General features: G+C 42.9%; 1 protein-coding gene across 1 annotated transcript in view; it reads right to left on the bottom strand.

The window, feature by feature from the left end:
* Nucleotides 1–20,372, bottom strand: part of SHANK2 (SH3 and multiple ankyrin repeat domains 2) — a 407,070-nt gene extending 386,698 nt beyond the window's left edge. The window contains exons 1-5 of the mRNA XM_054200512.1: nucleotides 19,778–20,372; nucleotides 18,838–18,950; nucleotides 18,058–18,130; nucleotides 16,740–16,856; nucleotides 1,021–1,271 (exon numbers count right to left, since the gene is read on the bottom strand). The gene's annotated coding sequence lies outside the window, so the exon portion shown is untranslated. The remainder of the gene's footprint in view (nucleotides 1–1,020; nucleotides 1,272–16,739; nucleotides 16,857–18,057; nucleotides 18,131–18,837; nucleotides 18,951–19,777) is intronic.
* Nucleotides 20,373–23,089: the final 2,717 nt, after the last annotated feature.

Raw genomic sequence — 23,089 nt, 5'->3', positions numbered from 1 at the left:
ACCATATTTGTGTGATTTACAAACCTGCTCTCTAAGTTCAACACGCAATAATCCTTCAGGGGAATATTATTTCCAACTCGGGGTCAACCTATGTCATGATCACAGCTGAAAAACAGTGATTCGGTAAAAATTTCCTGAATATTTAATAATAAGAGTCATGCCGTTACCAGTAAGCACTGTAACGAGCTGCCTCGAGAAGCAATGGGACCGAGACACCAGCACAAGTGGTTTTGCTGAGCAGCTTTTACAGTCGAATGGTTCACAGCCACATGTGCATAAAACAATACATTTCATAAAAGTTAGGCATAAAGTATAGAAAAAAAATCTATCAGGAATATTGTTGTTTTCAAATTAAGACAGGCTGGCCTCAGTCACGTCACGGAGTGTGTTTTGTGGAAAGATCTGAGCAATCAACTTCTCATAAACCAATGCTCTGAAAAAAAATAATCATTTAAAAGTCAAAGGTATGAATATTGCTTAAAAACAAATGGGAAAATGTGTCGATGCAAATATCTGAACAAAGAATTCCTCTGTTTTTCTCCAATAAAGAAGCAGGGATTACATACAATGTATCTGGCCAGATACGTTCAAATAATAGCTCAAATTTTGAATATTCATGGTCAGTCATAACATGAATAATCCTTATCTTGAAAAAATAATCTACTTCAGAGCTATTCTGTGAATTAAAGGAGCAAGAAAATTCACCAGAGAGAAATTATGTTCTTTGAAAGTACGTGATTTTGCTCCATCACTTAACCTAAAAAAATAGGTATCTACTTAAATTTTCTGAGTTTCAGACTAGAAACATTCTTTTTTTTGGTTTGATTGTGTTTTTTCACTCTTTTCTTAATCTTTTTTTTTTTTGTTACCCATTGCAGATAGTTGTGAACAGCTTGAAAGTGTGCTTTAACTTATTCCAGGGATATAGAAGATAAAACTAATTTAGCCATTAGAAAAAAAAAATAAATACTCATCATTGCTTTTGAGATTGAGCCTAAGGATTTTAAGTGATTGACTTACCCTTGAAATCTCCAGCTGGAATCTGCAAGGGAGGTAGTGAAGAAAGGAAATCCGGAACCAACTTTACTCACGACTCTTAGTCAAGAAGAGCCCATTCCTCCGGATGGCGCGCAGCATTCGCCCCTGCGGGCCCATGCATTTCCAGGGAGCACGAGAACAAAGAAGAGTTCCTTCTCACCTTTCCTTTTTGTTTTTCTGTGCTATTTTAAGATTGTTGTCTTCTTGAATTTCCTGCAAAGCGTGATGTACACCTGCGGAGCAGAGAACAAGGTAACGCTAAGCACGCACACACCGGCAGTCTGTCTCCATTTGCAAAATCCAAGACTTGCCATACGCTACGAAGAAACTCTGCTGAGCCCACTGCGACACACTCAGGGTATTTAATGCCCTCGTTGGCTTCTCGCTGTTCAACTTTCCTACCAATTCCCTGCTTGAATCTGCATCCCAGCAAATATCTCTGCATCAGCAGGGAGCCAAATCAACCATATATTGCTCCATTAAAGCCGGGGAAGTTTCTTGCTTGTGCTCTTTTACGGGTCTGTCTAAAATCACATTTTAAAGACAACTTGCAGTTCACATTAAAACTCATGCTATAGATAAACATCTGACAAGATACCGAAATACTCACTGTTGGATCTTCAGAATAACTTTCAGTTTATTATCTGCCGTACTTGCACAAATAAAATATGACAATGTTCAGACAATTAAAAATACTCCCTGGCTCATTTTAGCCGATTTAATCTTGCTTTCTGGAAAATTTTCCTTAGTTATACATATTGCTTTATAAATTATGTTGGTAACATCTTGAAAACCTATTTTATCCCAAGTGGAAGATACAGCTTTTAACTGAGAGAATTCATGGGGATGGTCAACGCTGGGTCTCAAATAATACGGCAGCAGTAAAGTAGCTCATTGTTACCTTGATCCCACAGTGAAAGGCAGATGAGCTGAGCTTTTCTGTGGAGGTCTTCACTCAAAATCCCAGGGAAAAAAGGGTGCTCTGGTTCACGGTAAGAAAGGTAAATGCAGTATAACTGAATTTTTACTTGCTATGGCGTGCATTTTGTACAGGTGACAGGTCCTTTAAGGGTCTGGAAGAGTCTGGTTCACACCAGCTGTGGTTGTTAGAGTCAGTGTTAATCACCTGATAAGAACGGGACACACATCTATTCTCCTTCACCACCGAGGTCACTTAACTTGCAGTTATAATAAAGCCTCATCCTAGTTATAATCTCTGTCTCGGTGTTTTCCTTCGTCATCAACACAGGATACTCCGCGTTTCACAGCAGGCAGCGTCCATTTACTGAGGGTTTATATAATAAATTGACCACCAAACTCATACTACAGTCTGGGAACAGACAAAGGAGGTTTGGGGTTTCTATGTGGGACTTGTCTTCATCATAGAATCATTTAGGTTGGAAAAGACCCTTGGGATCATCAAGTCCAACCATCAACCCCACTCTACAAAGTTCCCCCTTACACCATATCCCCTAACACCACATCTAAACGAGTCTTAAACACCTCCAGGGATGGTGACTCCACCACCTCCCTGGGCAGCCTATTCCAGTGTCTGACCACTCTTTCTGTGAAGAATTTTTTCCTCATGTCCAGCCTAAACCTACCCTGCTGCAGCTTGAACCCATTCCCTCTTGTTCTATCACTAATTACCTGTGAGAAGAGACCAGCACCAACCTCTCTACAATGGCCTTTCAAGTAGTTGTAGAAAGCGATGAGGTCTCCCCTCAGCCTCCTCTTCCTCAAACTAAACAGTCCCAGCTCCTTCAATCACTCCTCATAAGATTTATTCTCCAGGCCCTTCACCAGCTTTGTTGCCCTCCTCTGCGCTCGCTCCAGCACCTCGAGATCTCGCTCGTATTGAGGTGCCCAGAACTGGACACAATACTCAAGGTGTGGCCTCCCCAGTGCTGAGTACAGGGGGACAATCACCTCCCTCCTTCTGCTGGTGACAGCTAGACAGCCCCAAGCAATCCTTTACAATCAGATGTCAACAAGGTAAACACCAGCTGAACTTGCTCCCCAGTGTAAGCCTGAATTTTGGGACACCGTTTCATGAACTTTCCCAGGTCGGGGATGCGCGATCCACTCCTCTGAAGCAATTACAGTACAATTGTTGTCCTCACATGTTTTCACTTCTCGGAATCAGTTTTCTGGCTATTTTTAAGCAACGGTTTCTTTTTAAATCGTACTTCGAAGACAACTTAGGTCTACATTGAATATTTTGTTTGCATGCAGCTTATAAAGTTTTACATTTGGTAAAAGTTAATAACAAAAAAGTGGATTAAATCCAAAAGCAGCAGAATAAAAATAATTCCCAAGAAGTATTATTTCTATAATTCAAAGTTTGATGCAAAGGACATCAAGTCATTTATCAAATCAAGCTGAATTGTACTTGTTCATAAAGTTTTACAAATGTGTTAGATCCAGCAACAGTGATTTCAGGTTCTATAATTAAATTTGTGTTAGAAAGCTGGGATATGCATCACCACTAAAACAGACACTAAATTCCTGTTATCGCTATATACAATTTAAAATCTTATTTAAATTTCATCAACATCGTCTTGGCAGTAAATTATACCGGTGAGGGAAATGCAATCATATGGCTTTATTGCTAGAAGGCTCAGAATACCTTTTTTCAATTTATTTCTTAAACAGCTGCATTTACTGCTAAAGATTTCAACAAAGTGCCTTTTTTCTTTAAAAAAAAGTTGCAGTTGAAAAGGTTAGGGATTTTTCCCTACTGTAAAATTTTTACTCGCTGTCATGAAGAAATTTTTAAGGCAGCCAACAAGAATGTTCTAATTCTTTTGTCCCCGTTTCTCAAAATATCAAAATGATGTTATGTGCCTCGTTGTCCCAGATTGTCTGGCGGTAGATTGCAGGGCGTAATAGATCATTTTATGGTAACCCAGAAATACGGAGCTACGCGCTATCCTTGGTTGTAATACCCACGCTGCTGGGTCGTAGTACTGTGCCAGAAGACAGGGCTTGGGTTGGCTTAGCTCTGTAAGAGAACGTGTCAAATATTGGCTGCACCTTTGATATTCGTAGTGCCCCAAGAGTGCTAAATGTCAGCCATCAGCACGAGATAAAGTGAATTTATGCGCACTGGCACAGAAGTCTCTAGAACGGCTGTAACAGATTGGATTTCCTCAGGGTCTGACAAGAGCCGAAGCCCGCGTACAAGTACATCGTTGTGTATGATCTGTGCTCATGACGGTGTTCACTGGAGTCACCACTTCTGTCTTAATGGTATGACTTTAAATTAGGCTATAGCCTTTTCACTATTTCAAGTGTCTATTTTCTGTACACGACAACACAGCTTTCAACAGCCTGCAGTTACTTAAATGCCATATATATTACATATTTATCTTTTCTACTATATATATATATATATAACGTCATATACATACAACCTTTATAAAGTCTATCCTCCCCAATGCCTAAAACACCTTCCTTCCCAGGCTGCCACGAGCCAAGCAGGCAGCGGTGGGGAGGGAGCCTTCAGGAAGCTGCTGGGGCATTAATACGAAATGCAAGATGCCACGTTTCCCGTTCGGAACAATTACCAGACAGAGAATAACGAAACCTCCCTGCTTCTTAGAAAACAAATTTGCTGCCCGTCCAACGGGTGACAGCTAATACAGCTACTTGCGACTACCTGTGACAGCTGCTAAATAGAAACAAGCCGCTCTTGAAGCGGACATCCTATTTGTAACGATATTGCCGTTGATACCGGGTGCCTGGGCAGCGTATGGAAGTGGTATATTTGCCCATCAATAGAATTAGCCAGAGGTGTCAATAATTAGGAGAGCCCTTATGCTCTCCTGGATATTCCATCCATTTGAACACAAGAAACATCCGAAGTAAGAAAAGGCTTTGTACCGCCAGGTTAGATCCCTGGAACGCTCTACAACATTAAATAATTAAGGTTCTCCACTTTCACATCCTCGGCGAGAGCAGTTGTATACAGATATCGATTGCTTCATCGCACCGTGAAACCTGAACAGCGTAAACGGCATCGCTCCGAGGCAGGGTTGAGACAGCCACCCATCGCCAGGCAAGAACTGAGCAAAATCAGGCAATCTGACCCAAAGTGAAAGCCTGCTCAGCTACTGCAGCTCCCTCATACAGATCACGACTTTGGAAGAAGGTGAAGCCGGTGACCCAGCACGTGGGAAAGCCAAAGGCGGCTGAGACTCGAGGTGGAGTTTTCCCCAGGCAGAAGAGCAACAACAGCAGGACAAAGCCAGGGGCTTTCCGCAGTTCTTCCCTACAGCGCCTTGAATCAACCCAATACAAGCCCCTGCCTTGTGACACCAGCAGAGCACAACCACAAGTTACGTGCTGTGAGGCTTCTATAGGGAACAAAAACTGAAATTAAAAAAAGTCTCTTATACATCTTAAAAGCGCCAACAAGATCCCTACTTTACCCACCCTTCCCAAAAACAAACACGTAAACAAGGATCAATAAACAGTCTCCTTTTGAGGGCAGATTAAGTCATTCCAAAGTCTTTTCCAACCAAATTACTAACTGTGTTTTTAAAGATTTCAAAGGGCCCAGTTAATTATTCCCTGGCTGTGGCTGTGTCTCCTCTTGTCCCGTCTCCCTTTAAGCATTATTCTAAGTGAGATATTCTTCCATTCGGCTGCGGAGCTTTATAAGCGCTGGCATGCGGCTCGGGAGATCCCCTCCCCATCTGTTCAAAGCATTTTCATGCGCCTGGGCTGAAAGTGTAGTTGTTCTACTCTGATTTTTTTCAAATAACTACTCGTCTGAATGCTTAGCTTGACTCCTGCGAGGGGGCCTGCTGCTTTCAATGTTACTTGTCACGCGGGCATCGAAGCGTTTGCGTATCCGTCCGCTTCTGTTCCCTATTTCCATACAGGCGATGTGACTTCTCTCCCTGCGTAAACATTGGAAAACAAACTCACACCTGACAGCGAGTTGCTCAAGTACCACAGTGACGGCACAAGCGCTGTAGCACGTTTGATTCTCCGTTATTATTAACGTGCCAAGTGAACAGTGCATCAGAGCTGATCTGATACAGGCAAAAGAATGGAAAATTAGCTACCGCCAGTGGCTTTAAGCTGAAACACGAACATAATGCCGGGAATGCATCATTCCTAAGAGTGCCTCTCTACGGCTGTGATAGACAACAGGGAAGAGGATGCAAATGGGTTTAAACGACTGTATCTAAAGCCATTGTTGCTTTGATCTGGTGGAAACAACCCGGTATTTTAAAGATCATTCACATATTAAGTGGCAGGTGCATGTTTCTGCCGCTTATTAGAAAAACCCCCAGCTGCTTTCTGTGAATTTAGCTTTGGGAGCTGGAGCGTTCCAGTTTCAGCCTGCATTCTGGGACAGGTAGCACAGACCAATTAATCACGAAAGCTCCCTCAGATGGTCTCACCTTCCTTTGTCTTTGAATAGCACGATACAAAATAAAAATGGGTCATCAACGCATTAGCAAGAGGCTATGATATCCTACCCTTGAAGAGGCGTTGCACTTGCAGCGTAGACATGAGATACAGAGAAAAGCCATCGTGTGCTCGTTCCAAAAGCCCATCACCTGCGCGGGGCCGGGGGGATTGTTTGCTTGTTTGTTTTTACAGGCAGCACTAAAATACTTTCTTATTTTATTGATAGTTTTCAACTCTGTAAATCCTGGGTGAAATGACAGAGCTGGAAGACAGAACGCTGAGGAATAGATTAACTCGCCAGAGATGCTCACTGTCAGTAAGAGAAATAAGGGGATTTTGGCAAAAAAACGTGGAGGCCAAATGCCTGTGACACAGGCTGTGCTTACAGGCTAGGAGCAACAGGTAGATGAGAGAAGCATGTTTAGGGAGAAAAATAAATTAGCTGGAAAAATGGGTGATAAAAAGAGAGGTAGAAATGGAAGAAAGTTGTCATAAGAGGTATAAAGCCTCATTATCAAAGAATCGCCCAGGTTGGAAGGGACCTTTCAGATCATCGAGTCCAACCATCAGCCTAACTCTGACAAAAACCATCCCTAAACCATATCTCTAAGCACTGTGTCTACCCGTCTTTTAAATATCCCAGGGATGGTGCCTCAACCACTTCCCCAGGCAGCCTGTTCCAATGCTTGACAACCCTTTCAGTGTAAAAATTTTTCCTAATATCCATCCTAAACCTCCCCTGGCACAACTTGAGGCCGTTTCCTCTTGTCCTATCACTTATTACTTGAGAGAAGAGACCGACCTCCCCTCGTTACACTCCTTTCGGGGAGCTGTAGAGAGCGAGAAGGTCTCCCCTCAGCCTCCTCTTCTCCAGGCTGAACACCCCCAGCTCCCTCAGCCGCTCCTCACAAGACTCGTGCTCCAGACCCCTCACCAGCTCCGCTGCCCTTCTCTGGACCCGCTCCAGCACCTCAATGTCTTTTTTGTGGTGAGGGTCCCAAAACTGGACACAGCCCTCGAGGTGGGGGCTCACCAGTGCCGAGTACAAGGGGACGATCGCTTCCCCAGTCCTACTCACCACACTGTTCCTGGTACAGCCAGGATGCTGTTGGCCTTCTTGGCCACCTGGGCACACTGCTGGCTCATACTCAGCTGCTGTTGACCAACACCCCCAGGTCCTTTTCCGCTGGGCATCTTTCCAGCCACTCTGCCCCAAGCCTGTCGCACCACACGGGGTTGTTGTGACCCAAGAGCAGGACCCGGCACTTGGCCTTGTTGATCCATCACTTGGTTTTCATGAAGAGAACGAGGAGGGACCGTATACAAAACAAAGGGGGAAAAGAGGCAAATATATGACAATTCTAATCTCTGACGAGGCAGAAATCAGCCAAACGGTACTGTAGAGCTTTAACAGCAATAACAGATTCCTTGGAATTGATGGAATAGGCAGAAGTGGTAGGGTAAAGTCCATGCTACATTTATTACGGATATCAAGAAAAGAAACAAGGAAAAACCCCAAAACTAGAAGGCTCTACAAGCATGATTTGAATAATAAGAATAGCAGAAAATAATTGGCATGGAACATTTAGCAAATTATACCTAAATTGCAGACAGTCAGCATGCATTTACCATCAGAGAGCTTGCCTGACAAACCTCGCGCTGCCTCATTGGAGAGGCAGCAATAACGGAAAAGATTTTCCGGGGAGAGAATCTGTGGGTATAATTACACGGCCTGCAGGAAACGCTGCTGACAGAATAACCAGCTGGAAGTTAAAGAGGAATAGGGCAGCAACCCCGACAATCCAACTTCGCTCAATGCAACGGTGGAAGAGAAATCGTAAAGAGCAGGAATAAATTAAAAGAGATCTTACGTTACAGGACACCAAGGGAGCAAAGGGTCTGGAATGCCGAGGCATATTCTGCATTATTCCCAGGAAAACACTGGGGAATGTGTGTGGGCAAGAATCCCAAGAGAGGTGATGTTCTGTATTCCATCAGGAATAAGCCATACCCCTTCCCCAAACACCAAGTAGGAAAAATCAAAAATAAAAAACCTGAAGTTTTGAGCATATGAGGTTTAGAGGCTTAAATTTTAAGGCTGGAAGAGACTGCAATGAATTATTCTGACTTCACACAGAACACGATACCAAAGAACCTCACCCAGTCATTTCTGGCTGGACAACCTAGGAAAAATACTTAGTCTCAATTTAAATACTTCAACAAATTCCCTACGTCCATAGGTTAATTGCCCTGATGGTTCATTACTCTCAGTGAATCTTAAATGAACTCTGAATTTGTCTCCGGTTTTCAAACTCTGGGTTTTGTTGCACCTTGGTTCAATTTCAGCGCGCTCTGCGATCCTCTCCCTGGAGGTTCTACAGGTTTCCTCCAAGCTGCCTTACCTCGGAATAGGTTGAACTACTTTAGTTTCTCGTTACCCATCATCATTTGGAGACTCCAAATCATTCTTGGAATCTTTTTTCCATTCTTTCCAAATTTCTCCTTTTCTCTCTGAAGCGCATACACCGTGTGTCCACAGAAACTGGACGCAATTTACTAGTAAATGCCTAATCTGCAAAAAGTGATAAATCTTATTAAAAAAAACCCACTAAAGCAATTGCAGGTAGCACTGAGTCTTGGTGCGGACCAGAAAGTCAGCTCTGAATTCCTGAGAATGAGTCCACAATCTGGCTTCTGGTAGAGTCAACTCTGATACAGTTTTTCCTGATTTTTTTTACACTTAATCAGAAGAGAATCTGGGGCAGCTACGCCGTTCTGGTGAGAGGAAGGAAAAAAAATAAAATAAAACGGACAACACAGAAGGTTCAAGAGAGGATAACTGAGATAATAAGCCTTAATGACCCTAAATGATAAGCGAAAGAAGGTTAAACGTGCTGTGGAAAAGAGAAGATTAACAGAAGCCCTCGCTGATATATAAAATACCTTTAGGGAATAGAAAGGATAAATTTTAGTAGACAAGCAATTTAGTAGAGAAATATGCAAGCATGATTAATTAATTAACATCTGTATTAGTTAATGACAATGGAAAGCTCTACATTACTGCTGAGCTGTATTATGAGGAAGAATAAAGGCAGCAAACAACTTCTCAAGCAGGACTTTATACTTCTCAACACGGAAGTTTAACAAAATTACCAGGGAGGTATCCCTAGGCTGTGCGAGCACCTGGCTTGGTATAACAGCGGAGGAGGGGAAGGGGACGGGGCTGCTTTGGCCAGGGTAAATTTCTGATGTAACACTAGAAGTCTTTATTTGGAGAGTTCATTTTTGCCATCTCTGCCTTCGAAACAAGCGCAACTACCTTCCAGTTCACTCAGTTCCGAGACTCCCAGCGCAGAAGGGAGTTACCTTCTCACGGCTCCTTCGATATTCCAGCTCTACAACAGAAAAAAACCTCTCAGGATAATTATATATTGGAGCAGATTGCCCACAGAGGCTGTGAATTCTCTGTGCTTGGAGGTTTTTAAGACCTGGTTAGACAAAGCCCAGAATCGGCCTCGCGTGAATTCAGGCCTGACCCTGCTCTGAGCAGCAGGTTGGAGCGAGACTCCCCCAAAGCCCCTTCCAACGTCAACAAATCTACGATGCTGCGATATAAGGGAAGATTTTATAACTTAAATAACAGAGAAGCTGTATTGATAAGGAAAATACTAACATAGTTTACCAAAATATGAGATATTTAAATACCAAAAAAACCCGCAACAAGTAATTTAGGATATTTCTGCCTGGAGTGATTTCACACATCGCGGTCTCTGAGGTGTTTTTGCGGGTCTTGATAGCTCTCATGAAGCCTACTGAAGCAGATGTATTTTTCAAGCAAGAGGCTGATTTATATCAAACAGAAACTCTAATCCCCTTAAAGTCTGCTTGTTTGATTTGGGCAGGTGAATACTGTTTTTAAAACGAATCTCAGTTTAAAAGAAATATTTGGAACTTACTTTTCTTTCTCCTTTGATTGTGAAAGACACAGCTGGAAACAGGTGGTTTCCTTTCCGACACTGAAATTCAGCATATTGCTTATAAAAAAAATATTTTTTTGCTAACCAATTTTCATGATTAATGTCTAGGACTCATTTGATGCTATATATTGTAACTATATTATTTAAAATATTGCGTTTATATAACATTAGCTGCTTTATAATGTCACAACATCTCCAACTTGCTGCACGTATCCCATTTTGATACAAATTCAAATTGCTACCCACTTACATTTAGAGTGGAATTATTATATTATTATAATTATATTATAAATTAAATTACACATAGGCCTAACAAAAATATAGGGCCAAAAAGCTCAGTCTCTACCCGTCCCTCCCTCCCCAGCTAACCCGTGGCTGTTTAACCACCTGCGTCCGGTCTGAACAGAGTTTGATCTAAATACAGAACTTCTGCCTGTGGGCTCACCCCTGTAAGCACATTCAAGTTCCTTAAAAGTCTTGCAAAGAAAGAAAATAGAAAAGAAAAAGTCATTTATGTTCCAATGCCATTTCCAGCCCCAGGAAACGTCACTTTTAGCATCACCGCTAGCGTGGCTCAAAATGTTTCATCTAAGTTCCTATTGAACTGAGGTTGCCGATGGTCCTCCCCTCTCCCTCCTACAGTCAAACTCAGCTTCCCAAATTCCCCTCTTTGTAGGGCTGTACTGCTAGACAAGTCCTCACCTAATTATCAAGTCAGAAAAGGCTCTTTCACCCCCGCTACCACTGTTGTAACAGCTGATAATATGGTTTTTCTGGCATCTTCTGGCAAAGGACTATGTCGGTAGGAGATCAGACACTCTCCTCAGAAAGCGGCACAGGTCGGCCGCGCAGCGCTATACAAATTAGCGTCCTTTCTCCTGCCAACCGTCAGAAATCCTAGCATTGTATCACTCCCAATTTGGAAGCTGTATCTGCATTGCCAAAGCAGGAGGCTCCGGGAACACAATCCATACTCCCTTCCGTGAAAGGCTCCGCCATTGCGCTGCACGGAGGAATTCCTTCCCTGGAGACATCATTCTGGCCAAGAAGAAATACTTAATGGTGACAGCAGACGGCACAATAACGTTGGTATGTGTAAGCAGCCGATGAACTTTATGGCCTGGTTTCATGCAGTAGTAACGTGAAGAAGGACGTGTGGACACATAGCATCCCTCAGCTCAAGGGGACTGGATCCAGCCTCCTGCTCCGTCGTGCAAGGATCCCTGCTGCAGGGCACAGCTCTGGACTAATCAGACTGAGCGAGAGCTCCCCTTGCAAGATACACACAGCAAACCGAGCAGCAAGGTACCTCAACTGTCTGCTGCTTCTACTTCCAGCCCACCGATCTTGCATCTGCGTCTTTTCCTTACCAATACGGCACCAATAACACAACCACAATTTAAACGATTATAGTGATATACAGCCGTTAGACAGAAATTGTGTCCGACCTGGTCTGCCTTTGGCAAGATGAAACACCAGAGAGCAGGAATCACATTTGTCTCTATCCTATTCTCCTAAACGTCAAATCCGAAGTTTTCCAGTATAAACGTAAAGAATGTATAGAGGTAAAGGACCCTTTTTTAACAGGTAAGGAATCCAATAAGGGAAAAGCTGCAGCCACACTGATAGTATATCCTGAAACACTCGACGGTGTTTTAGAAGCAACCCGTGACTTTGGGGGTTAGGTGTAAACAAGTTATGACATCTCGGATTTACGACTCTCATTTCAGACTGGTTTTCTCTGCACGTAACCCCCAGGCACAGATACAAAGCAAGAGACAGCATTTTCACCGTCAAATAACACCTAGTTGGAAGACTTTTTGACACGCATTCAACCTTTGTAACAATATTTTTAAGTACTTTAAATAATCTAAAATATTGCCAGCTAAAAAGTTTAGTCTAACTAAACACAGTAATTAATATAACTGTGATGCCATTATGATCGATAGATGGTCTGTAACTGAGCAGACAGGATACCTCTGTAGGAAAGAAAGGCTGCTGCCAACCGGTTCTATATTTCAGTTCTACCGACCAAGACAAATACGAGGGCTTTAAATATGATGACAATCTAATTTTAGCTTCCAAGAATCAGTTTCGAAGCGACTGTCTTGGACGGTGAAGTCGATATAAAACATTTAGCCGCTAATTCTGTAGAGGTTTGGGTTGGTTTGGGTTTGTTTGGGTTTTTTTATCCCTGAGATTTCAGCAATGAAATACAAAAAGAAAAATGGCTCTGTATTTCTGGTACCAGCCCAAGAGACCAAGATTCTGACAATGAACTCCTGCACAGTTTTCGGTAAAGCCTCTTACGTTTCCTGTGCCTCAGGGAATGGCAATAATCTCTCCAGCATCCAGAAATGTCTTTAAACGACACTTTTGTAAACTTCAGTTTCTGAGTTGGGTACCATTTGAGCTAGTGCTCATTTTCAAATGCTTTGCGGTTTCAATACAAACTCACGGGATGGTCTTGACGCTGTTTTTTTTCAGGGCACAGAAGCCTAACGGCAGCGGTACCTCCTTGCCTTCCAATACCTGTACCACAATGTTTTGCTAAGACAGAATATGCAAAGTCACAAGGGAAAGAATTAGAAGGAAATGCCGGGATCGCATTGCTCTGATAATGAAATAATGATGAAAATGTTACCGGGGCTGAACTCTGTGCATTTAGCTCTATTTATAACAGAATTCCCTTGCAGAGATACAGGTCACTGATAAAATGGGGAGAAAGCTTTTCTCACCGAGAAATTAAACTTCTCTCACAGAGAAATTTAATAATTCTTCATAGCGCAATTGCTTGCGTCTGTTAGGAAGTCGTCAGTCTAGTTTCATAAGACAGAACAGAAATCCTCATCGAATATATAGCCCATGCTGAATTTTGTTGTATGTCCTCAGGCTATAGTCCTGCTGAAGTCAAAGCTTTCTTTGAGGAGATTGTAAAAATTTAGTGCCAGAACATTTCTTTTAATGGAAGAAGTAGAAATTTGGCTCGTTACTTACTCCACTTTTGTGTAAGTGTGACATCCACTGGCAGGTAGCAAAGAGTAAAACCTCTTCAGCAAACAGCTCGGTGAACTGCAGCGTCCCAGAGCTCCACATTTATGTAACCTCTTATTCCAACAAACTTTACCAACATATTTGCCCAATATGAGTCTCATAGAGTGATGTTTGCCTAGTAAACACTTTTGAGAGGGAAAAAGATATTAATTAAAAGCAAGCAATGAAGTCAGAGGTGCTTACTACTATTTCTCCAATAATTCTCCTTTTTTAATAAACACAATCAAAAGCAGAGCGGGTTAGATAAAGTTTTGCAGCAACAGCAGCTGCTTAACAATTGTCTACGAGACGCTGGTGTGAATAAAGACACACACAGAGAAACATCTTCATGGTTAAAACACAGAACTCTTATCAGTTGTTCTCATGTCTGTTTTCGGATTTGCTGATTATTTTTTTTTCTGAGAGCTCGGGCAAGTGGACAAATTATCCTGCATTTATAAGAGAGACAAAGTAATCACAGATGAAGAAAAAATTAGATTGGAAGAGACCTTTGAAGTTCACCTGGTCCAGTCCCCTGCTTGAAGCAGAACTAACTTGTAAATTAAATTAGGATCCTTATGGCATTGTCCAGTCAAGTTTTAAAAACTTCTAAGAATGAAGATCCCCCTACGGCTCCAGGCAGGCTATGCCAGTGCTTCACCACACTCAGGATGAACCATGTTCTCCGTAAGTCCAACTAGAAGTTCCATGTTTCAGCCTGTGACCATTGCTTCTTGTCCTTCAGCTGTGCACTTCTGAGAAGGAAGCCCTTCTGTTACCCACCCATCCCCACCTTTTTGGCAGTGGAAAAAAGTGATTCCACTCCCTCCTCTTCACGTTAAACAAACCCAGTTCTATCAGCCTCTCTCCATCTGTAGTCCCTTCTCAATGCCACACTGCCTTCCAGCACATAGAATCATTTATGTTGCAAGGGACCTTTAAGATCATTGAGTCCAACCATCAACTCACCCCCCTAATTTGGCATCATTTGGAAATTTGCTGAGCAGTGCATTAGGGCCCATCATCCGGGTGAGGGTGGTGAGACACTGGCCCAGGTTGCCCAGAGAGGTGGTAGACACCCCATCCCTGGAAACATTCAAGGTCAGGTTGGACGGGCCTCTGAGCAACCTGATCTAGTTGAAGATGTCCCTGCTCATTGCAGGGGAGATTGGACTAGATGACCTTTAAAGATCCCTTCCAACCCAAACCATTGTATGATTCTACAATCCAGGTCATTGCAGTACTGATCCTCGAGAAACATCACCAGTAAGCAGATGCCAGTCAGACTTTGCACCATGGACCACTGCCCTTCAACCAGTTTTTCCCTCACTTTGTTGTCCACCCATCCAGTTCACATCTCCTTAATTTGGCTACTAAGATAATACGCAAGACTGTACCAAAAGCCTCTCTCAAGCCAAAGTGAACCTTCAGCCATTCCTGTCCCTTCATCCACAAAACCTGTCGTTTCATCGTAAAAGTCAGTCGGGATGGTCAAGCATGATTTGCTCTTGGTAGATCCGTGCTGGCTCTTCAAATTTTTGTTCTTCATGCGCTAGTAAACTGTTTTCATGAGGAACCGCTCCGTAATCTTCCTAAGGACCAAGGCACGTAGTTCCCTTCCTCCTTGCCCACCCTGAAGATGGCGTAGCATTTCCTTTTTCCTGTCATATTAGTTAATTCATGTGAATTAATTGTAAAAGGTTATAAAATCCTCAGACAAATGATAGGATGCAAGGGTTCTGGTCCAAGACAATAGAAAAAGGTGTAACTGAGTTTGGAATGTAGATGAGAACTCCGGTTTCTCAGCAAACACTAAATTCTCCCCCCTGATGCTGCAGTTTAATGAAACAGGAGGGCAACGAACAGCATCCTGGCAATGAAAGGGGCAGCCAGCTCCCCCTTCATCTCCCACTGGTTTGTATCAGCCTCGACGGTTGCCAGGACTATCCAAAATTAAACAATTCAACAATTTAACTCACAAACCCATCTGAAAACTAACTAGTCAAAGCAAAAGAAAAGAGGCTACTTTTTTTTCTTTTTTTTTTTTTTTAAAATCAGGTTACCAAATCAGCTCATGAAAAAAAAAATCCCTGCAGACTAGGCAAAAGGAAAGGGAGGATAAGAGATGAGGGGGGAGAAAAAGACCGTGCCTTTCTGATGGCAGCAAGCCAACAGATCAGCCTGGACGTCTGTGAACTGGCAACCTAAAAGATACATGTACCTTTAGGATCCTAAAATAGTTCTCTAGAGCAATGGTTAGCCCAAGTAGCTATAGTTATAAGTGCAGAAAAGTAATCTTTTTAATCATTTTAAAATGGTCAGATGAGGAAAATTTAAGTCATACTTTTCTATCTACTAAAGCAGACGAGCCATGCATCCAAACTTCTAACCTGTCTCTCAAAAAGGAACCGCGGGGCTAGACACAAGCTGGTTTCCCAGGCTGCCGCACAGTATTCCGCTGTCAGGAACGCCGCTTAAATATTAACCAAAAGTCTGCAGCAGTCCTCCTACCCCCATCACCCAGAACAGAGGAGAGATGGCACTTCAGCTGATGTTTATTTACCCTGCACAGAATTTGAAGTAAAACTTCAGCTGAATGAAATCACGGGCAAGCTACCGTCTGTATTTATGCCATCAGGATTACCATTCTTTGTTTTATTTTGGGGAAAAAAAGTCAGACAAGGATTGTGACTTTAAGGCTGCAGCATGTACAGGCTTTAGGAGGTGATGTACTTGTGTTTGAAACTGCATTTCTTTGTTGGTTTTTTTTGCGGGGCTTTTTATTTCTGAGGCCATCACAGCTGTTTCACAGACTCTATAGCAGGTCTCTATGTTTGATGCCTTTTACATTTTGTAAAAGAACTTTAATTTTGCTATTCAGATTTTTTTTTTTCCCTAAATTGATCCCTACTCTTCATAAACTCCCTTTTCAGCCTTTCTACTTTCTTCCAGTTACACAGTAACGGTGGCTGTTGTCTAGGAAACGCATCTTGTGTTCTCCCGAGCATCCCGGCACCATTAATGAAAGAAATCCCTTTGCATCTCTGGGTCACATCATGTTAATTCAGCAACTCTGCGTGAGAGCCAAGTGACTGATTTAGTGTGCATCCTGCAATGCAAAATGCTCTTTACAAAACTACCAGAGTGAAAGAGCTACCATAACGAACCCTTCCTCCCCAGCCCTAACAGCAGTGGGCTATAGCGGGAATTGCACATATTCAAAGAATTGCACATTTTCAGAGAATCACATCTTCTCGTACTTACCAAGGACAAGAGCAAAATATTCAGCAACTGGAATGGGAGCAGGAAAAGGCCCAGAGCATTGATATTTTCTCAAGACAAGCTCCATACATCCCCTTCAGACTGCTATGGACCATAAGTCTGTATAAGAAGTCAGAAGAGGGTTTGTGATATTTTGTTGTACAAGAAAAATCTTACTAAAAAAAATAAAAAAAATCCAAGCCCAGACCTCAGCACTTATTTAATGCTTTTTCACCTTGAAGGTATGGCAAAGCTCTACCCAAGTCAACCATCCTCTCCACCTCTGAGCAGAGGAGTAGGTAGGTTCATCCAGTAACACGGGTGAGACTAAGCATCAGCAGAAAGTGGGTAGACAGGACTGTCGTCTGGAACTTGAGCGGCACCAACCAGGCAAGTTTAGGCAGACTGGAGCCCATCTTCACTTTTTTATTATTTATTTTTTTTATTAAATAAAAGTGATGCTTCCAAGGTCAAACTGCCAGAGAAGGATGGTTCTTAAGGCAAGGTCCTGTGGCTTGGGAGCAGGCTCAACCCAGCTACATCGCTGCCAGCTCTATGAGTAGTATTGGCAAACCATAAGGTCCAGTTGGCCAAGTTGATCTAGTTGCCTTTCAGCTTGGGTATTTTACAGACCAGTGGAGGCTATGACTGGCTGAAATTCTTCTCTGGTTAAATTAGGAGGCTTTGAAGTCCTGCAAGAACATCACTTGCAGACGGGCCAGATGGGAAATCAATTAGAGAGTAAACCTGGAAAATTCACACTCGGATCATGAGCTATAGAAAACTGCTCAATATCAGCATCAACTTCAGCAAAACTATGTATTACTTCATGGCTAAGAAAGGTTATTTGCTAACAGCCTAGATGGAAAAAGACTGCTATAAAAAAAAAATTATCTGTAAGAAAAGCAGAGTGATGCCCGACTCAGTTAAGGTGTTCCCTAAACTACAGGTGGACAGCCACAGAAGCACTCCCAGCTGCTACTGTACTTACGAAACTGTGTGAGAATTGAGACTCTGGTGACATAAAGATGATATAAAGCCTTCAAAAACAGGTAAGACAGGAAGGTATGTAGGTCCCCTTATTAAATCTTTATTATTGTCACAAGCAAACAAAAATGCAAATTGCTGGCCACTAGAAAAGATGCTCTGTGGGAACTAAAAGGGGACAGATACCCACGGATTGCGTAAAGGCTAAAGATGGGGAGTGCTCATTCTAGCCCACTGCCAAAAAGGCAGCAGATACCTGAAAAACGTGGCAAGAGAGCAGGAAGGGATTTCAAATAACTCCCTTTTGTACAAATACATTATTTGTTCTCCGTACCTACTGACATCTTCTCTGTGATTTTTTAAATGATCCACCACACTTTTGGTCCTTTGCTCCAGGGGAAGCAAGCCTGCATTAAAAGGATAATAAAAAAAGCCATAATCCTGGTGATTTATAGTCTCAAACTGAGGCTTCTAAATGATCCACTCTCCGCAGAATATTAAAGCTATTTGCCATTCAAACCCAGACCCGATTTTTGCAGAGGGCCTCTCACAATTGAAGGTCAGATCAATATCACTATTTGTAGGGTGTTTGGAATACATGCCAGGAGACATTTCCATATTAAAATTCAACAAGACGTTACACCAACAAACTCATTCTTGCCCGAGGTTAACCTTAAACAGGAAAGAGATATTTCAACTCGTTAATCTCATTCTCCTCCGTATTAGCTTGTCACGTTGTCGGGCATGGCTTCCGCCTTTGCAAATTTAATTCAAGTCAAAGCTTGCAATTTTTATTGCTTGCTGTCCCTACATTATGATTTTTGTTTTCTTTCTCTCAGGACTGCTGTTTTCTGAAATCCCCAGTTAAAGGGCGATATGCGATTTGGGTAATTTTCACCACGCAACGCTACGCAAACCGGTCGCCACCCGTGATGCGATGAAGATTGGGCCACGCTGTCGCACTTGCTACAGTCAATGACCCGGCACCTCCCCCCAGATTTTCTAACTGCAGATTTGCAACAGAAATCAAGATCTTTACCTAAAAGTGATGCAAGCCAAAAATGAGTTGCAGTAATTGCTCATCAACGAATTGTAACCCAAATCTTGCCCTCACCTTGATGTTCACTGCAGTCAGACACGTGTCTCTCAGCTGTCAGTGTCTGGTGCGTGAACAAGCTTGCCCGGGCTGGAAGACAGCCTGGGCGACCTCAGTGGAATTTTGTATTTCTATTAATGAGAAAAATGCGTGGGGAATGGAATCAGAAATGTGAACGCTGTCCACTATAACCCTTTAAATGTGTCAAGTGTATTTCCCACTTCTCTTATCGGACGTGAGTCCACAATCGGGAGGGCCAGGTAATGAGACCTGCAGGCTTCGCTTCTTACATAAAATGCTCATCAGTATTTTATGTTATTAACCTTTGCAGTAAAAGATCATCGGGTCCTTTTCCTCTTTCATTAAAAGCTTTCCAGATAGAAAAGAGGGTCAGTTCATCCCAAGTACAGTGCACCCAGTGGTTTCAAGAAGCTTTTTACAGAGGTGACTTGCTCTCATCATTACACCTTTCTCTCCCTTCCCTCCCTATTCTGCATACATGAGGTGAAGCAGATGTCATTTGCTTTTGGAAGCTGAGCATCCCCAGTTAAAATTACCAATACTCATTTTGATCAAAGGTTAACGATTAGTTTCAGGATTTTCCATTTCCCTTGTATTTACCTTGAAATTTGGAGCTACCCAAGCGCTCGCCTATTTTGTCTCTCCAAAACACTACTGCTTTTAAAAACAGATTTTCCTGTTTCAAAAAAAAAATGTGCCTCTGACTCTGAACTCTCTAAGAGTCTAAAGATTCTTAGAATGTCAGCAAAGCCCAAATACCGACTTCACTAGTTTCCTAGTTTATAGTTCCAAGAAAATACTATTTCGCCAAAGATGCAACATCTAACTTTGTAGCAAAAATGGAGGGAAAAGCCCCCAGAAGAAGCCTTCCAACTGCTGCTTGTGTTTTATGAGTGAACATCGAGATCCGTGACATAACTGGTGATGCATGTTTCACCTCGGATCCCGTATCATTGTCAGGAACAGCAAAGCATCGCCGATGTGAAATGCAGAATGGGGAGGTACCATTACAGGAGACTGGAGCCTCAGAAATCACCTGAAACACAGAATTCACATTTAAAAGCTAGATGTCGAATATTCAGTGGATTTAATAAATTACGTCCACAGAAGCAACTGCAGCTCTGCTAGTTTATACGCATGGAAGTTGGTAACCTTCATATGAGTGAGCATTTTCCCCCACCAATTTATTCCTATGAAAAGAAGGTATTTCCCCTTGGGGAAAAAAAAAAAAAAATCCATGAGGGGGAATATCTGCTTACTCTTGCGTTGGACAGATTTTCTTTCCTTTAGAAGAAATTACATTTAAATGATGGCGACAAAGTTTTCTTTGTTAAAGGGACTATGGAACAAGGGGTCACTTTGAAGTGACACATTATTTAACATGTTTCCAGGAAAGCAATTTTGAGAAATGTTAATGAAAGCTGATTATTATGTAGCCATTACCAGATTGAGAAGAAGCAACTGTGAAGTTCAGAAAAACTTGGGAAATTTTAAAGTACATAGGAGGCATCTTCTTGAACAGCCAGGTAATAAGCAGGTGGGTTCTGAGCTGAACCTCACACGCTACATGAGGACACCTTGTATGTCTAGGACAACATCAGTCTGAAAAATACTCTTATTCTTACTTAAGAGCACCCTTACTCTTAAGAATATTATTCAAATGCAATGCTTCACACACCCCGAGCTATTTTGTACTATTATTTGTTAAAGAAACTGAGCAGGTGAAAGAATGAGGCCGCTTCAACAAGGTTAAGGAGCGCATAAAGGACAGCCTTGAAGCACGTAGTAACTCTGATCCACCCACACTGCAAAGCTGCCCAGCTAAGGCCAAAAACCTGATTACAAAAGGTCCTGTCCAAAGACAAAAGGAAAAATTGGTTCCTGTTCGTGAGTACTTTTTAATCTAAGAAAAGGGATAACATTGGGGTGGCAAAAAGCAGGGCAACATTTGATAGAAAATCACCTGAGTCTCTCATTCTGGTCAGGATTAAGAGGCATCAAGGTCTTCCAAAGTTTTGTAGAAGCATTTAGAAGGACTGCGGTTGCAAAGATGTAGCAACAACATGCTTGACTTGAAAGAGAAGCTGATCAGAAGCATAAAACAACCATTTGATAGGGAAAAAGAGGAAACTTAAAACTATGAAAGGGTCTTGTATCCAAAGACATACATTTCTTGGATAAAGGATGGACATAAAATAATCAAGGACACAGGCTAGGAGAATGATCTTAAGGAGCATATTTTGAAAAGGTACAGGACTGCATTAGTAAAGGTCCAACAAAAGGATGTGGCATTAAGCAAAACATATATTTAGAATTTTAAGGATTTTATCTTGCAAATATACTGACCAAAAAAAAAAAATCATACCTTCAAAAGCCAAAGATACAGCACCTGCAACTGAACACGGCTCACTGCTGAAGTTGGAGGATACTCTTTGCCCAAGCCATCCAAACGTAGCTGAGGATTCCTCTTCGGGAACAGGAGTAGGTCCCTGCCCTTTACCTTATGCTCCCCACGGGACAGCTTCGGCCAGCAGGAAAAGGCACGCTCCTGACGCGGAACAGTTTGTCTTTACAACTAGAAAAAAACTGGTGAAGAAGAGTCATTACCACTGGTATTTCTGTTGCAAGACGCTATTTCCAAGACAGGCACAAACTGGGACCAATGTAACACGCTTCCTTCACGTCGTATTGGTTGGTGCGTAGGGAGGCTATGACACACTCTCGGCCCATACAGAGCAAGCTCTTGAGTTTCCTTCCGCCATGACAGTTTATAACAGTAACTCTCACTTTCTGCTCCAAAGATACAAATATTTTCATGATTTAAGGTAACTTCTAGTTAAACGTTCTTGATACATTTACCTTGAAGTAAAACAGTGATGCAAATTCACCTGGTAAGAGTCTACCTGCTCTTTCGAAAAATGTGATTAAATCGCCATCGTGAACTGAATCAAGCAGATTACCCTCGGCCACACAAAGAGTTATTTGTAACCTTTGACTTGCTGTCAAGTGTTCTACCTTTGGAGTGTCTCACCTGCAAGCTGACATTATTTACAGAAAAAACAGAATCTATTAAAAATACAAATCGTAGAATCTTCATGGTTGGAAAGGACCCTTAAGATCATCGAGTCCAACCAAACAACCTACGATCTCTGCCACTAGAGCATGCCCTGAAGTGCCACATCTACACGTTCCTTAAACACCTCTAGGGATGGTGACTCAACCGCCTCCCTGGGCAGGCTGTCCCAGTGCCTGACCACTCTTTCAGTAAAGTAATTCCTCCTAATATCTAACCTAAACCTCCCCTGCCGCAGCTTCAGACCATTTCCTCCGGTCCTGTCATTATTCACCTGGGAGAAGAGGCCAACCCCCACCTCTCTCCAGCCTCCTTTCAGGTAGTTGTAGAGGGCCATGAGGTCTCCCCTCAGACTCCTCTTCTCCAGGCTAAACATGCCCAGCTCCCTCAGCCTCTCCTCATATGCCCTGGTCTCCAGACCCCTCACCAGCCTGGTAGCTCTCCTCTGGACACGCTCCAGCACTTCCATGTCCCTCTTGTACAGAGGGGCCCAGAACTGGACACAGCACTCGAGGTGAGGCCTCACCAGTGCCGAGTACAGAGGCACCATCACTTCCCTACTCCTGCTGGCCACGCTATTCCTGATACAAGCCAGAATGCTGTTGGCCTTCTTGGCCACCTGGGCACACTGCTGGCTCATGTTAAGCTGGCCGTCCACCTGCACCCCCAGGTCCTTTTCTGCCGGGCAGCTTTCCAGCCACTCTTCCCCAAGCCTGTAGCGTTGCTGGGGGTTGTTGTGACCAAAATGCAGGACCCGGCACTTGGCCTTATTAAACCTCATACAGTTGGCCTTGGCCCATTGATCCAGCCTGTGCAGGTCCCTCTGTAGAGCCTTCCTACCCTCAAGCAGAACAACGCTCCCACCGAGCTTGGTGTCATCTGCAAACTTACTGAGGGTGCACTCAATCCCCTCATCCAGCTCATTGATAAAGATATTAAACAAAACTGGCCCCAAAACTGAGCTCTGAGGGACACCACTGGTGACCGGCCGCCAAGAGGATTTCACCCCCTTAATCACAACTCTCTGGGCATGGCCATCCAGCCAGTTTTTAACCCAGCGAAGAGTACACTTGTCTATGCCATGAATCGCCAGCTTCTCCAGGAGGATGCTGTGGGGGACAGTGTCAAAGGCCTTACCAAAATCCAGACAGACAACATCCACAGCCTTCCCCGCAT

Source organism: Rissa tridactyla, chromosome 4 (genome assembly GCF_028500815.1).
Source record: "Rissa tridactyla isolate bRisTri1 chromosome 4, bRisTri1.patW.cur.20221130, whole genome shotgun sequence".
Classification (NCBI taxonomy): Eukaryota; Metazoa; Chordata; class Aves; order Charadriiformes; family Laridae; genus Rissa; species Rissa tridactyla.
The sequence above is the reverse complement of the archived record's forward strand: the minus strand, read 5'-3'. Positions and strand labels throughout refer to the sequence as shown.